Source organism: Parasteatoda tepidariorum, chromosome 1, assembly GCF_982258835.1.
Source record: "Parasteatoda tepidariorum strain Cologne lab strain chromosome 1, Ptep-v5.0, whole genome shotgun sequence".
NCBI classification, from domain to species: domain Eukaryota; kingdom Metazoa; phylum Arthropoda; class Arachnida; order Araneae; family Theridiidae; genus Parasteatoda; species Parasteatoda tepidariorum.
This window is the reverse complement of record NC_141755.1, coordinates 119,964,384-119,981,611: the sequence shown is the minus strand read 5'-3', so window position 1 is coordinate 119,981,611 and position 17,228 is coordinate 119,964,384. Positions and strand designations below refer to the sequence as shown.

At 28.3% G+C, this 17,228-nt stretch overlaps 1 pseudogene across 1 annotated transcript in view; it reads left to right on the top strand.

The window, feature by feature from the left end:
- Nucleotides 1–8,904: 8,904 nt before the first annotated feature.
- Nucleotides 8,905–17,228, top strand: part of LOC147816802 (ras-related protein Rab-34-like) — a 78,614-nt pseudogene continuing 70,290 nt past the window's right edge. Inside the window, exons 1-2 of the transcript XR_015429145.1 lie at nt 8,905–10,770; nt 14,428–14,483. The product of XR_015429145.1 is annotated as a ras-related protein Rab-34-like (transcript). The remainder of the gene's footprint in view (nt 10,771–14,427; nt 14,484–17,228) is intronic.

The following is a 17,228-nucleotide window of genomic DNA, read 5'->3' as shown; positions in this document are numbered from 1 at the left end:
TTCCGATGCCAACTCGCACTGGGGAAGACTATGTTCGTATCGTTATATTGAAACGGCCTTGATTGATGAGCGGTAGAATCAGAATCAGTTTTGAGAATATATATCGTGATCTCGCATGTTCGTTCCCGCACATCTTAGTTTTTTTTCTTCTCCTTTGTCGCTACTTGATATCGTTTCTTGTAGATTATTTTCAGTGGGACTGACTTTGTGATCGTCGTTACCTTGTTCTGAACGTAACCTATTATTGAAAAGAATATATAAAGAAGTGTTTCTTAATTAATAAGGTAAATTTTTTTTTTGAAACAAAACTTTCTTTTTTATTTTTAAATGTGAAAATTAATTTTGATATTATATGTTTAAGTATTATTTTACATTATTGAATTTATTACAAACGGAAATCTAATTTAAGGTGCCCATAAAGAATTAAATTAAAAAGTAATTAACTTTGTTAGGCTATTTTTTACGTTATTTTAATTTATTAAAAACTTTTTGGATAAAATAATAATTTAATGGGTTTTTATTACTGATTTTAAATTTATAAATCTTCAGTTGTTTTCATTTTTATAAATAAAATTATAACAAAACTTATTTTTCCTCTTTTGGATTTGGACATAAGTCAATCCACTTTGTTCATTCAAAAAAATTAGTAATATTTGCGATTGCGACTTCTTTTTTTAAAATCATTTAGCACTTCGTTTTATTAAAGAGTATAATCGTGTTTTTTAATTTTCTTTCAATATTGTCTGTTGAATATATTATCGAATATCATAATTCTTTTGTTTTTATTTTTAAGAAATTACTGTTTTTTCGTTCAGAATTCGGTAATTATTCAATTTAACTTTATTATTCATGTGAAATAATAACGATAAAAAATAGTGTTGTTTTAAAAGTGTGTTTTTTTCTTTTGTTTAATTTATTAAGCACTTTGTTTTAAGCATACAAATAATTTTTAACGAATTTATTTTTTAAATTTTCTTTCTATATTGTTAGGTAAATATATTGATAAATTTCAATTTTATTTATTTTTTTATTATTTATTTTTAAACTAAGAAATCTTTCGTTATTTGCGCGATCATTTTTAGAAAATATAACATTAATATCTTTCTTAAGCAAAACATATACACCAAATTCATAAATTGATTTAAATCAATCTGAGTATGAAGTTTTGATAGAAATCCGACTTTCTGCGCCTTATAAGTAAATGAATTTCAAAAATACTATATCGCGATGCAAAACTGACGATGCATCACGATATAAAATTTCTTACATGCTCTGACTTGCTCTGTGATGTACTTGTGCATATTTGGAAACACATATTTATCACTGATCAACTTTTTTGTCGCAGAGATTCCTGGATGAGAAAGTCCGTGAAGTTGATTGAAAATGATATTACGATACTGTTTTGGTACAAAAGGACGAGGTTTACCAGTTGAAACATCACAATATAGTTGCACATTTAATGTGGGAATGAAAGTTTGTTCCAATTTCAGTGAAATAGACTTTTTAAGCAGTGATTTTAATTCTGGATCATCTCCTTGTGCTCAAGGAATTGTTAGAGATGCTGTCTATTTTGATGCGGGACAGTGCTTCCGCCACTTGATTCTCGGTGCCCTTTTTGTGGCGAATGTCTGTAGAAAATTGGGAAATATAGTTCAAATGTCGCAGTTGACGTGATGAGCGTTTTTCGGGCTTCTGTTTGAAGGCATAAATGAGTGGCTTTTGATCTGTAAATATTGTAAAATTTACGACCTTCCAGTAAGTGCCGAAATTTTTTTACAGATGTGTAAATAGCCAATAGTTCACGATCGTAGGTAGACCAATTTTTTTGACTCTTGTTGAGTTTCACTGTCATAAAGGCAATGGGTTCCCATGCATCATTGTTGAACTGCCTGACTGAACCACCCACGGAAAGATCACTGGCATCTACGTGAACACAAATTTTTGCACTTCGAATTGGGTGTCGTAATAAAGTTGCTGTAGCAAGAGCTTCCTTTTGCTTCTGAAAATGCATGTTCCGCTACCTCACGCCACTGAAGGATTTCATTAGGTTTTGTTTGTGTGGGACGTTTAGATTTCTTTTTGTTTTTAATACTCTTCAAGAATTTGTTTTCAATTTAAAAGTTTCACTTCGTGAAATTGTGATTGGCAGATAAAGAAAAGTAAAAGTAATTATGGATCACCACACACTAATAAAAAAAATAGCAATAGCATTTTAAACCAGGGCTCGAAAAACAGCCCGTCCGCCAGTCCTCGGCGGTCAAAAATTCTCCGCGGACAACGAATTTCTAGAATCCGACGTCCGCGTGGACGGCCATTTTCCCGTTAATGTTCATGATACATTTTCAATTTTTGTTATCTTACAAGAGTCTTACAGGTTACAGGGCAGAAAAATGACCCACAATACAGCAACATACTGCGCATGTTGGAATTGATGTTTTCTCTATCTGGGAGTACTGCAGCGGTTGAAAGGGGCTTTTCAGCAATGAACTTACAAAAAAGCACATTACGTAGGGGAGAGTTGGATAAAACGGGATACCATTATTGTTTTTATTTACTACGGAATATCAGTTAAGGAAAGACATACATTATTTTTTTTGTAGCTACAACATTTATTAAAGCACACAAAAAACATATTTTAAACTAATTTTAATGACTGTGAAATAGAAAAAAAATTTATTTCCAAACTCTTACATATCCCGTTTTAGCATACCTGGGTTGGATAAAACGGGATAGGGTTTACAATGTTTAATTTTTTTGCATATATATAAATATAAAATTATAAATAATGCAAATATATAAATAATATTGTTCATATATAAAAAAGATCAAGTCCTCATCAGAGAAATACATTACAATTAGTTCTAAAGAAAGATGTGAAATCCTAGAGTCGAAAATAAAATGCTTAATAATGAACGTTAATAAACAAATTTTGCATTACTATATAAAGGGACTAAATTTTTCAAAAATATATATAGCTAATATAAATAAGTTGCTTAAAAAGCCTAGGCCTACATTAATATATGGCTATTTTAAAATGCAATAATCCAACAAATAAATAGGTGGATAAAACGGGACATAAAAAACTCTATCCCGTTTTATCCAACTCACAAGTGTCCCGTTTTATCCGACTCTGACACTTTTTGAAACAAACATAGCTGCTGCCTATATGTGAAAAGAAAATTAGATAGACTGCACATAAAAATATTGGTAAATAAATGTTTAATTAAATTTAATACTCACCGGAATTTTATTCCCATATATGTAGGCAGTACAATGTAAAAAACAACTCACGTAAATATAGAAAGTGGCAAAAAAATAGAGTAAAAAAGTTCTGAGACCTGTAACTTTCTATCAAATAGTGATCTCGAAGCGGGACACACCGAGAATGATATAATCACGTCGAATAACACATTTCTGTCGTTGTCCACTAGATAGCTGCAATAGTCTGGTCCCTAGACGACGTATCCCGTTTTATCCAACTCTCCCCTACTTGTCTTAAACAAGAAACTTTAAAGGCAATTATGAACATCTACCTAAATGGAAAACCCCTCTCAGATTTCTGTGCAGAAACCTCTGTAAATCATTGGCTTGATTGTGGAACTGGCAAACGTCATATTTGATTCATTTAAAAAACGCAGTACCCACGGATAAATTGACATTCCAGGTAACTTGACCTTTAAATTATTTCAGAAAAGAAATAAATGATTTCATAAAAGAAATACTAGGTTACTATCAGTAACCTAGTATTTCTTTTATTACTGTATAATGTAATCCTTGTAACTACTAATCCATTGTGCAATTTATATAAATGTTTGTAATAAATAAGAGAAAATTATATTTTTACTTATTTAGAAGCTACGGGTTAGTTTCAAAGGAGGACGGGTTCATTGTTGGACAAGCCGTCCTCGGGGACGGGAAAAATTTCTGAGTTTTTTCAAGTCCTGTTTTAAACCATATTTTTACTTATGCATAAAGCTCTATTTTTTTTTTTTTTTTTTTACAACAAAGGAAGTCAGAAAAGGTTATTTTTTCTCCGAAATACTAAAGCAAAAGTATTAAATAAAGAAATAAAAACGAAAGAGAAAGCCATAAAAAGTTAAAGACACAGGGATGAGATTTTTCAGCTTTTAAACGGATTTCCGCCTTTTTCGCTTTCGTCTCTCAAATTTCAGCCTTTTTTATCAAGAACTCCGATTCTCTAAAAGTTTAAGTTTTTTTAAAATAAATATTTCGCCTTTTCTGAAAATTCAGTCGTTGAAATAAAATAATGTGTCGTCTTACAATGATGCACATATTTTTGAGAAACACAGAAGAATATTTGTACGAAATATTGTTTTAAAAAGGTTTAAATTTTATTCTGTGGATTGTCCAAATTCTTCAAAGGATTCGGTGATAACAAAACTACAATTCTGGTAATCAAGATTTGCGTGTGACACTTTACGTAACAATTTATTAGAAGAGCTGAGATAAATTAAGAAAAAGCCTCTCTGCAAAGATAAAGTCTCCATTGCCTTTGTTGGTTGAACCTAGATATTGTATTTGGAATTTATTCTTCATAGGTAGGTATTTCATTTACGTCGCACTAGATCTGTAAGATGGACTATTTGCCATGGTCTAGAAAACATCCCCGAGGATGATCCGAAGACATGCCATCTCAATTTTGATTCTCTGCAGAGGGTCTCCTCCCCCCCTGCTTTGGTAGCCCGATGACCTGCGCTCCAAGACAAGCACTTTACGATAAAATTGTTTAAGGAGAACCGATAACGCTCACCCTTGGTGTCTACGCAGACTGATCAGAGTGGTCACCCATCCACTTCAGTGATCTTGATTTCCGTGTTCTGCTACGAACTGTGTCTTTACGATCATTCCACCGCACATTCCACGGGAATAATGTTTCTAGAAAATGTCCATTTGGAAATACCGATTTTAGTAATATCATCAATATTTCGCACACATACATAAGACAAACAGTAATCCAAAAAAATAATAATGAATAAATGAAATCCAACATTTTATTCATTGCAGGAACGTGGAAAGTTAAGATAATATGTTTAAGATTTTGTAGAACTAACAATCAAGTATCGTTAAAGCAATATTTTTCTTTTCCCCCTGCAATGGTTGTTTTCGTACGAATATAATCGCCCTAAAACTCAAACTAATCACCATCAAGTGTATGAGCTGTATGCTAAATATAATTTGCTCGCCAATATTTTTAAACAGCAAATCGTTGTGGACGAAGAAAATATGTTCTTTATGTGCGGCTTACAGAGTGAATTAGACGTGATCTCTATCTTCAACTTGAAGCGTTGTAGATTAATTATAGTAACTGATTATTATCGAAAGAGGCTTCTGAAAACACACACCGTCGATGTTTTCGTTGGAGATATGATATACATAATATACCATGAGATTAGATTGTAAAACATTTTTATCGCAAATTTTAAACGGCATCATCTTTAGAAAGCAATGAATTTTCCCTGCATATTGACACTCTTATCTGGAAAACTTATTTACAGGAAAGATGAGTGGAGAAAAGGAATATCACCTAATTAACAACAACTTGAATGCAAAGACAGAATTTTGCAGTCACTCTAAAAATTAAGTAAATGTATACTTGCAACAACTGTAGATTTTATTCGTTAATCTTTTACAAGAATAATACATTTTTTTTCGTCTTCTTTTACATAGTATCTATACAAGTTTTAGATTTTTATTTGGCTAATAAGTAAATCAAAAAGAACTTTTTCGAACTTCCTTTGCTAAAAACGTTATAAAAATAAATAAATAAAAACAAATAATAGAGAGAAAAAAAATCTGATTACTATATTCTATCAAAAGGTTTTGAAGTATGAAAATTTATTCTTGTTGAGTTATTGACGTATGCCTGTTTAGGCAGAGGGGGTGCCACCTATGGCCAAGAATTCGACTTCTGCCACACCCGTTTATAGGGCTGACCCATTCATTCATCTAGAGATCGTAATTTTGACTTGAATCAGAGAACGATCGATCGCCAATCCAGTACCCCCAGAGGTGTTGATTTGTTATGGAAGTGTTTCCCAAACTTATGACTTTTGTGTACCCTTTCTAAATTTTTCGTCAAGCTGTGTACCACTAATAAAAAAATAAATGTATTTTTTACCATAAAAAAATTGCACAAAAGTTAAAAATTGCAAATGGCTGTTCACACCACTAATGATTAGCTGTTAACTCAGCAAAAAATAGCCAATAGAAAAATACGTAATCGTAAATTTTCATGGCTAGTTTTGTTTTAAAAAAAAATTTGAAATTTTTGTTTGTTGCAAGATATTTTGCATAAGAACGCCTACCCCCGCTAAACTGTTCCCGTACCCGAAAGAATCTTTATCTCCCGTAAAACTTTTAATCCGACAAAATTTTCACTGCAACTTAAAATTTAAAGTGAGAATTAAGTTCTACAATGAAAATTTTGAGAACTTCACTAAATCGCGTTAATGAGACGTTTTCATACAGGTGACTGTTATGCAATTTTTTTTTGGTTAGTCGGTAATTTTTATTATTAGAAACTATGCCGGAAATTAACCTAAAATTTGAAGTAAGTTCTGCAATTTAAATTTTGAAACCTTCACTAAATCGTGTTAAAGAGATGCTCTCATACATGTGATTGTTCCGCAATTTTAATTTTTTTGTTAGTCGGTCATTTTAAATATTTGAAACTATGCCGGAATCCGATAATATCGCGATCCATATCCATGTGATTCTATTATCAAACATCGATTTTCGTATTTAAAAGTTTCTCATTGTGAATCGTATTCACGTGATTTAAAAATCGTACATTTCGATTAGTGTTCATGTGATTTAAAATCCAATATCGCAATTTGTATTGACGCATTTTTGAAATCAATATCGCGATTTGTATTCACGCGATTTTAAAATCCAATGTCGCTATTCACATTCACAGGATCTAAAATTAATGCATCCCGATTTGTATTTATGAGTTTCAAAAATCCAATATTGCGATTTGTATTTTCCCGTTATTAAATCCGATATCGTGATTAATATTCACACGAATTTAGAACCCAATGTTGCAATTTTTATAAGAACTAAGTTTTTCTTAAATTAGTTACCATAAAAGTGTGATATTCTTTAAAGGTAGATAATTTAATAATCTTTAGTTCAAAAAATTATATTAAATATGAATTGTATCTAAGTTTATAGCTTGTTATCGAGTTTTTACGCATAAAATTTCAGGTTTTTTCACTTTGAGTCACAATCACCTGTGTCTCTGGTGTAGAAGAAATAAGAGAATCTTTTACAGTTTTTTGAAATACAGTTTTATCCAAGGAGTATCTCAAGGGTTAAAACTTTTCTAAGAAGACAACAAAAGCAATTTTTAATTATTAACGGAATGGTAACTAGTTTCAGTAGCTTGGAAATTCTTTTTGCTGATTAATTTCTATTCACTGCAGATTTATTTCCAACGTTTCATTTCAATGAAATTGTAATACCTTTCTGTTCCAATGGTCCCTTTTGCATGTCTTCTTAAGAAAGCTGTTATAAAACTTTTAAATAGTCTTAAATTTACTGGGTTTTGGAGATAATTTTATTCTTGAGAATTATGAGTTTTGTTTATTACTTGAAAAAAATGTTATTAAGTTTCTTTTTGATGTTAAACAAATCATGTTTTATTTGATTAGGATGAGACTTGCTTTCCCATATTAAATTTTTAGTAATACTTACAGTAATACATGTTAATTTTTCATGTTTTTTCAACTTTACCATGTCAAATTAACTTCAATCTTGAACTAAGACCTTTATTATTACAGTGAAAGCTGTTTATCTCAAACCTCTATATCTCAAAATTTCTAAAATTCCTCACATTTACTATTTAAATTCAATGTATTTTCCTTGTCTATCTCGAAAGGTTTTCTTTCAAAATCTCTGTTTCTCGAATTTCTAATAATCAAGCACAAATGCTCAAACAACATAACAAACAAAGAAGGTTAGACGTCAAAAATCTTTAAAAAGATTATTTTCAGTGTTAAAGGTATGTTAAAATTTTTTATGTAAATAAATATATGTGGTATAATTAATGTACAGAAATGCCTATATATTTCTACTAAAAACAATTAAGGCACTTATAATCAAATTTCTTAATTAAATTACATTTTTTAAAGTACCTGTTTAACTGAAAACCTCTTTATTTCAAATTTTTTGCTTTTCACGAAAGATTCAATATAAACAGGTCGGTCTGTATAAACTTTCAGAAATGGGGTGAATGTCAAAGAGCTTTGTCAATATTTTCCTACTCAAGAGTGCTTTGAACAAATAGCTTTGCAGATACTTTTATCATTGAGAATGAAATCAATTCTTGATTAAAAAGATGATAGTTACACTAGAGTAAAATGATGATAGTTACATTTATAATAAGGCAAGTTTTTAAGTGACTTGAAGAAAAGAGGTTTTAGGCAGGTTAAAATATCTACTGGTTGTCTCAAAATCTATTAGCTTGAATTAAGGAATTTAAAAAATCTTTTTAGATTGCATTTTATAATTTTTATATTTAAAGTGATGGCAAATCTAGTTCAGCAGTGGTTAACTATTTCATTGTAATTCCTAAACTTAATTTCGAATAATTGTAACTAAGTTTTTAAGTGATTTTTCAACCGTCATTTCTTACCACTTAAGAAAATCGATCTTGCAAAGATTGGCAAAAATGCATTTTAATACGATTTCCTTGTGGGTAAGTGACTTTATTTTAAGTTACTTTTTAGAAATCATGTTAAAAATGTTTGTTTAAATTAAATTTGATCATATTTTTTTTATAGTTAATTGTGCCAGGTTATTGTGTATCTGGAACGTAGCGGTGCCAAGAAAATTGAATTTGAAAATCGCCACATTGTAAGTTAGTTATTAACTTAGTTATTAGTTTTAATAAATTTATGATCTGTTCATGATATGAGTATTTTAAATAGGTAGAGGTTAAAATGTCTGTGCAGTATATGTTGTTCAGTGCACATGCTGATGCTAAAGGAATCATGCAACTAATTCAGCATTGTGAACCATCTAAAGTCTTGCTGGACATATCGGAAATTTTTCTAAATGACTACCGTATGCAGCAAAACCTGGCCAAGTTTAAGGACATTAATTTAGACATGACATTCTTGCAAATACTTTTTTAGTTGTAACAATGGTGTTTGTAGCCATAGATTTCATCTGCTGACAATCTTAGTATCTAATTTTGAAATTTAACAAGAAAACTTTTTTTGTAAATATTCATCATTCTTTGCTTAACTTTTCAAATCATACGTAATTTTTGGCACACCTGGTTCCTTGAAACTTTCCATAATAGCATTTGAAATTAAATGTTTTCATTCCTAAAAGAAGTATTTTAAGAGAAGTATTTTATCTATTTTTTAAATTACAGAAAAAGATTTATCTACCTGTCAAGAATTATTAACAATTAAATTTTTAGAACCTTTATTTTATATATGTTACCTCAGTATACTGTAATTTAAGTGCTCTGTTTAAGTCAGCAAGAGTCCTTATATTGAGAGTTGTCTGTTTGGGTTTAAATAAAAACTCGGATTAAAATACTATATAAAACTACTTAAGTATTATAGTCTTTAGTTAACATACACGTAATTTACCGCTGAATACTAGAGTGATTTGCAAATTAACGAATAAAAATAAAAGCACAAACACACTTCAATTAATATAATCTAGAAACAATGTACAGGTGCTTATTTCAATAACTTGGCTAGAAACTAAATCTGTATATCATATTGCAAAATTTTAAAATCTTTAATACAAGTTAATCAATTTCTAACAATAACAATTTCTGCAATAACAATTTAATTACAAGAGAATGTATCATTAAAAATATTCACTCTAAAATATAGTTCCATCAGTAGACCAGAGTTCATCAGTAGTCTACTGATCTTGACTGATAATTGTCTCAATTAAATTACAATTATTACAATAATGAAAACCAGTGTTTGTTTTTTTGTTAATTTAATTTGTATATTAAAATAAAATACGTTGAATGAAATTTATTTTAAAATTATTGATAGCTAACTTATAATTGATGTGACTAATTTATCAATCCCATTTGTTTTATTAGATTCTGACGCCCATGTAATTACTGGCAGTTTTTAATTTGTGATTAATTACATAAATAAATTAGTTCATATTAACTTTCTTATAAATTTTAATCAAAGTGTTTTCCCCAATTTACATTTTAATAAGAATTGTGCACAGCTTTCTCTTAGCTTCTTAATATAAAGTTTTATATTAGTAAAATTAATGTTGATAAAAGTTTAGAAATGTTTGTTGCATTATTTCAAAATATCTTGTTGAAACAGACTTTATTAGTTTTCATGCTTTGAAAATTTAATTTCCATTTTTGTAATATTTTTTCTATGTTTTTAAGCTATATTTAATGTCCATTATTTTTTATTATTTTTTTAAACTTTTGTTATACTCTAAAAAAGATGAAAATAAGCATAAACTTATGAATCACAAAGTAGTTGGTTGATTTTGATTTACTTATTAACATAAAGTTTTAAGAAATTTTGTTTTAAAAGAAACTTTTTACTTCCATTCCAAATAATAGTTTTTCCCTAGATAAGAAAAAGAAAGTTGGATATTTTTCGACAAAAGGTATATTTACTGAGTTTATTTAACTACAGACTAGAAAATTTATGGAAGTGGAGAAAATTTTTTAATTTCTTAAGAAGTATTATGATTAAGTGAAAATTTGATTCAATAAAGAAGAAGAAAAAAACTAGTGAAGTATTAACATTATACATTATTACATGTTATTTTTATTCATGTTATATTACATGTTACTTTTTAAAAGCTTCTTTTTGGCCTTTTTTATGAATTTTTTTGAACAAAATATAAATTTGCTGCATTTTGACCTCAAAAGAATAAGAAAAATACTAAAATATAATAAATGATTATTTCGTGCTATATATGAATGAATAAAGCTAAACAATACAGAAAAACTTATGATTTCATTTCAAAAGTCCTTTAGGAATTTTTGTTTGTTTAATTATATTTTTTGTGATCCTAAACAATTGGAAATATTTCAGTGAAAAGTGAGTTAAAGATGATATGTATTTGATACCTTTCACTATGACTGAATTGACATTATTATCTGACTCTAAATAATTTTCTTTAATAAATTTATGTCTATATGCATAAATTTATTGATATTTTTTAAAAATAATGCTAACCCATTATTTTAGTGTGTTATTCAGGATCTCCTAGTGCTTAAAAAATTTCAACATTTTAGTACATGCCCTGCTTAGCATGTTGGATTAAAGAATACATGTCTGAATGAGACTTTTGCATGCACCAACATCTCTTCTTAGCGCCCATTTAAAATATATGAATGTACCAGTTATTAATATGTTAAAAAGATAACATTATTGTATTTATTTCGGTATAAATCAGAAATATCAAGCATTGTTATCAAGGAATTATTTAACATGAATAGGTATTGAAAAAGAAAAATTATAATTTAAACCACTTGGATTTTTTTTTAAAAATGTCACTGATTTAAATTAAAAAAATTTTTTTAATCTAATATTATCATTTTTGAGTAAAATTTAATGCTTCTTAAACCTATTTATCATTTATATGAAATCTGTATTTATAAGTTTATATATTTTTGGAAGGTAGGGAAAACCATTTTCAAATTTTTTATGTTCAGCGGCAACAAAATACCTTTCTCTTCATGTGTTCTATTCCAGCAGTGCCAGAATTGTTCCTTTTCATTTGTTGTTAACATACCAGAACTGCTCTTCACTGCATATAAAAAAGAAAAAGTGATAGAACTTCTATTTCTTAGCCTTTTATTATAATTATTATAATTAGTTTACATTTCAGAATTAAAAGGAAAAAAATTTTTTTAACTAAGTTCACAAGAAATATTTTAGTAATTTCATGACATTAATTATGAAATCACAATAACATTTATTATACAGATCTTTTCTATGAATATTTCTGAGGATGTTGTTGCATCTCAAATGCTTCCACTTTAATGATGAACCATATATTTAGCCATCTAATATTGAACAGATAACAGAAGAAAAGCTTACTTATGTCTCTGTGAGAGGCTTGCTTTTTTAATTTTGATGACTGTCCTAGCATACTCAAATGAAAAATAAAGTGGAAAATGAAAAAGCCAGGAAGTTAATATTTTTAATTTAAAGTCCACTCCTTAATTATTTTTAGAATAAACTAAATACATCTGAATTATTTGATTTGCTATGAAATTTTTATTAGTTTTAATCAATATTGCAAATGACATATTGGACAATAATTATTATTATCAAATAGTTAATTTTATAATGTGATATTAAAATTGTTTTAATACATCCATATTTAAAAGAAACATTATTTCTGAGACTGTTAGGTAATACTTGAAATTTTAGTCAAATATTTCTATTGCATTTAAAATACATTTATTCTTTTATGTTCATTACTTTACATTTCAATCACATGCTTTATATCTGCAAAAAAATTAAATATTTTTAAAGGTGCCCAAAAAATGACCAAAATATCGAATTTTTTTTTATTGCTTATAATAAAACTTAAAACTATTTCAAATTCACTGAAAAAAAATCATCACTCTATCTACATTTTTAAAAAAGTTATGAATGATTTTAGATTGTCCTAAAACAGAAACTTGCACAGCAGACAGATTTTAGAGTGCTTTTTCTCATAGATGATAATTTTGTGTTTTAATCTTAATTGAATCCCTAAGGAATTTTTTCTATTTAAGATAAAGCTTTGAAGTAAACTTATTTATCTTAAGTGTAATACATTTATTTAAACTGTGCATGAAATAAGCATTTTATGAGGTATTAAATTTTTTACAGCATGTTATATATACCTAACAGGAATTTTTCACCTTTTTTTCTACATTTTTACAAAATAATCTATCCAAAATATTCTAATTGATATATCAACAAATGAATGCACAAAATTGTTAAGATGAATATTGTAAGCACTAAGAAAAAAAAATTTTTGAAAATATGTTCAAATAAAAAAGCCTTAGGGATTTAAAAATTTTGAATTTTTCAAAATGTTAAAAAAAATTACAGTTTAATTACTTTTTGAAGATAATTTATTGATTATAAGTTAAATGAGCATGTAAAGCATCCACAAAATGAATGATTATACCTTTATTTAAAAGAATTGTTGCAAAGGTACTGTGACCCCTTAAAAACATACTAGACATCTAATAAAAATTAAAAAAATAATATCCGGCTTAAATGAAAAAAAAATCTGATTTGAATAAAATTAATCTGACTTTTTTGATTTTTCAAGCCAATTGCAATTTAATTTGAAGAAAATGCATGTGTCAACAATACTTGATAATTCTGATAACAAGATTCAAAAATCACAGTGAGTTTTGAATTCTGCTATCAGAATTATCTAGTATTATCAAGCATAGTAGAAAGTATAGCGTAAAGGAATGTGTGAAACATTAAGAAATGTGGAAAGCAGATAAACCGAAAATTCAAGTGAAGCGTGTATTATGCAGTAATGTGTTAAATATAAAACAAAATGTAGAATAATATAAAGCAAAAAATTTTATAAAAGTGTGTCATGTAAAATATAGAATAATTAAGCTTGAATTATACAGTAACTTGTAAAGCAGAAAGTATAAAAAAGTGTAAAATATAGTAAAAATAAAGTGTAAAGTAAAGAAGACACCAAAATATAATATTGTAAAAAGCACAGCCTAGTTTAAAGTTTAAGCGTCAAGTAAGCTAAGCATAAAGTAAAGTATGAAGTAAAATAAAATGTGGAGTATAAATTAAATCAAAAAATGTAAAGTAAAAAAACAGCTAGTAATGTAAAGCTTAAAGAAAAAAGTGGAAATCATAATGTAAAAATTGTGTTAATTAAACAGTAAGCGTGAAATTAAATGTAAAGAAAATGCATGTCAATTTGAAATTACAGTCAACCATAGAATATAAATTATAGAGTAAATTAAAGCATAATGTAAGTTTTGACTAAAAATAATAAAAGACCAAGACTAAACTAAAATTAAAATAACGTGAGAAATATAAGGGCCACTTTTTTAAAATTTAAAACTATTGAAATAGCTATCCGTATAATTTATATACCTACCAACATATTCCGGAAAATTTTGGTGGCGCAAACTACTTCTTGGAGTTAATATTTGCTACTGCAAGTAGTATTTACTAGCTATTCTGGTGGCGCAAACTACTTGGAGTTAGTATTTGCTGCTCCAAATAGTATTTGCTAGCTATTCTGGTGGCACAAACTACTTGGAGTTAGTTAGTAATAAAATGTTTCTTCGAACAAATAAGTAATAGTGACCACATATCCATATGTGTCATAAATGTATTATTATATTAAAATGCTGATATTTTATGCATATCTTATTGATTGATTTGAATTTTATAGAACAGGATGTTGTCTTTATGATGGAGAATAGTATTGTGTGATTCATCATGGCTCTGGTAAGAATTGTATTGTAGTACTTTAATAAATTTTTGGGCCGTTCAAATGTAACGAAAGCACCTAAAGGCATTACAGCTATATATTACTTTGAATACCTAAAACTCTCCTAAAAATTTTTATATCCCTCTTTGAAAAATATATTTTTTTATATATTGTGTATTACATGATTGCGATTATTTAAAAATTGAAATATAAAATTTATGATTGATATTGTAAAAAATTTGAGAATTTTCTGTAAAAGTAAAAATATTTTTTAAACTCCATAACATTGGTATATATTACAAATGAGAAAAAAATACTTCAAATATAAAATGCTTGTTTATTAAAGTAATTGATTTACAGAACTGTTAATAGAATGTCTTATTTTCAACCAGAAGCTTGATAAATTCATTAAATTACTATTATTTATATGTTTTGCATTTTTTATAAAGAAGGAATTTGGGACAATATAGTAATAAGTTACGCTTTTTTTTCCTTCCAAATATGATATTTTTGCTGTTCCTGTTAACTGTTCCAAAAGATACTTTCAGCATGCTTGCTGCAGTTCCATTAAATGACAATAAATCTTAAATATATCTTTTCACCTACACAGAAAACGGCAAACGTTACATCGAGAGAAAAACCACGAAAACCTTGCATGTACCTTCCACGAAAACATTAGCCCAACGATAAAGGGAATTTAACCCGTGACCCATGTGCAGTTATGATCTTTTACTTAACTTTCTGGTCGGTGTAAGCCAAGAGTAGAATCCATATAGACCTGTCATTGATTGTGGGACAGCTCATTGGGAAGGGAATTTGTATTTTGCTACGCCAACCTGATTACTCCATGACAATTTTATTTTATAACCGTCATTGAACAGCTGACCCAATTTTGGATTTACAACTACCAATGTTCTACGTAGCCTTGTAATTCTGAGCATAATCCAGAAGACAAGTTTTCAAGTATTGGGAGAAATTTGCCTTCATGGAGCCTTTTTTTTTAATAAAATTAACACTCATTTGCGTTACACGGAGAAGAAAACCACTGAGACATCCCACAGTTAATCTGACTGCAAGGGGACTCAAACTCATGATCCGTCTGCCACTGAGGATATTTTACGCCAGTACTAGGGTCGAAGCGAGCCGGGTGCGGAATTCGAATCTTCCAGTCATTGGAGGAATTCGCCCCCCGGATCACCTCATTGGAAGCTCTATACCCTGAGCCATCAACGGCATTAAAACTAGGTCTTACATATTACCTTTAAATCTACCAATTGTGCAATTTCTTTTTAAATATTTTTAATAGTAACATATCAACACACGATATGAATAACTGGAACTGTGTGTAATAAGTATAAAACTGCACTTTGTTAGTGCTTAAAGTTGGAAATGTGTAGAAGCCAACAGGAGAGAAAAAAAATGCTCAAGATCTTAGTAATCCTAATCTTAGATTCCCTTTCAGCCACTTCGCAAAGCAAAAAGTATCAGCTCTCTCTTAAGAAAAGTATTTAAGTTCTTTTTTGTAAATTGTTTACTAGTTTTGATATGAATTTTTCATACTATAAAATGTTATTAGCTAATTATCCCACATAAACGCTACTAATTAATTTCGTGGTTAACTGTTCCTTACTATAAGGTTGTTAATTTTTAACAGAAAAAAGAAAGAGTTTGTTCTTCAGAAAAAGATAAAAGTGCTCTAATTCAAAAGTTGATCTTAATAGGTTTTTGAATTGAAAAAGGAAAAGGAAAAAAAAAACGTACTACAAAATATTTACAAAAATTGAAGTATCTAGGACGTTCTCGTTTTTTTTTATGTTCTTTTTAGGCCATATTGAGAAAATAAACAAATTTTATTGTGAACTTTAAATAATGTAAATAAATATTGCAATTTCTAATTCTTTTCAAAGTAACGTGATTCAAGAAAATATTTAGCTACTTTAAATAATAATTAGGAGTCTTTTTAATGTGATGCTGAAGTCATAAACTCCGCAAATAAGGTAAAATGCATTAATTTCAAACTTTTTATTATTTTGAAATAATTCCTTTTTTGAAATGTTTGGCACCTACTTTTGTCACATATAAGTAGTTAAGAAAAATTAGTACAGAAGCAACTAAAAAATTATCAAGGGGAATAAAAATTTATTAAAAAAATTTAAATACAGTATAAACTTGCTAAGTTAAATCTGATATTTTTAACGTTAAAAAATTTTAACAGGTAATTTGCTTTGTTAGTGTCATCTATCCATTAACATTCAACTCTCTTCATTTACGAATGAACAAAAATTTTGAATTTTTTAGGATTTATAAAATTCTGAGTAAAGTGTGTGTCATCTTCACAAATCTCTATAATGAACCATCTTAAGAAAAATTCAAATAGAAAATATTTCGATTTATATGGAGACGTACAAATAAATAATGTTTTTTCCCCTAACTTTGGACACCCCCTCTCTCCTTGTCACCAAAAGTAATCAAATCATATGATTACGTAAGAAAGTAATAACGCACCACCTTGTTCTATTTTTTACTTTTCCTGAAGTAATCTAATTTTGGGCTTAAGTAAGCAATGTAAATTTTCTGAAACTTAAATAAGTAGTTATTTCAATTGATTTCATAAGAGCTTGAAAAGAATATTCTTTAAGAATTTTGGCTGATTTTCAGAAATGTTTAAAAATGGTGACATTAAAGTAATTTTTGTCAAACTTTTCCCTTATTTGTACTTAACATTAGTTTTAATATTTAGTGTTATTATTATTATTTGCTTT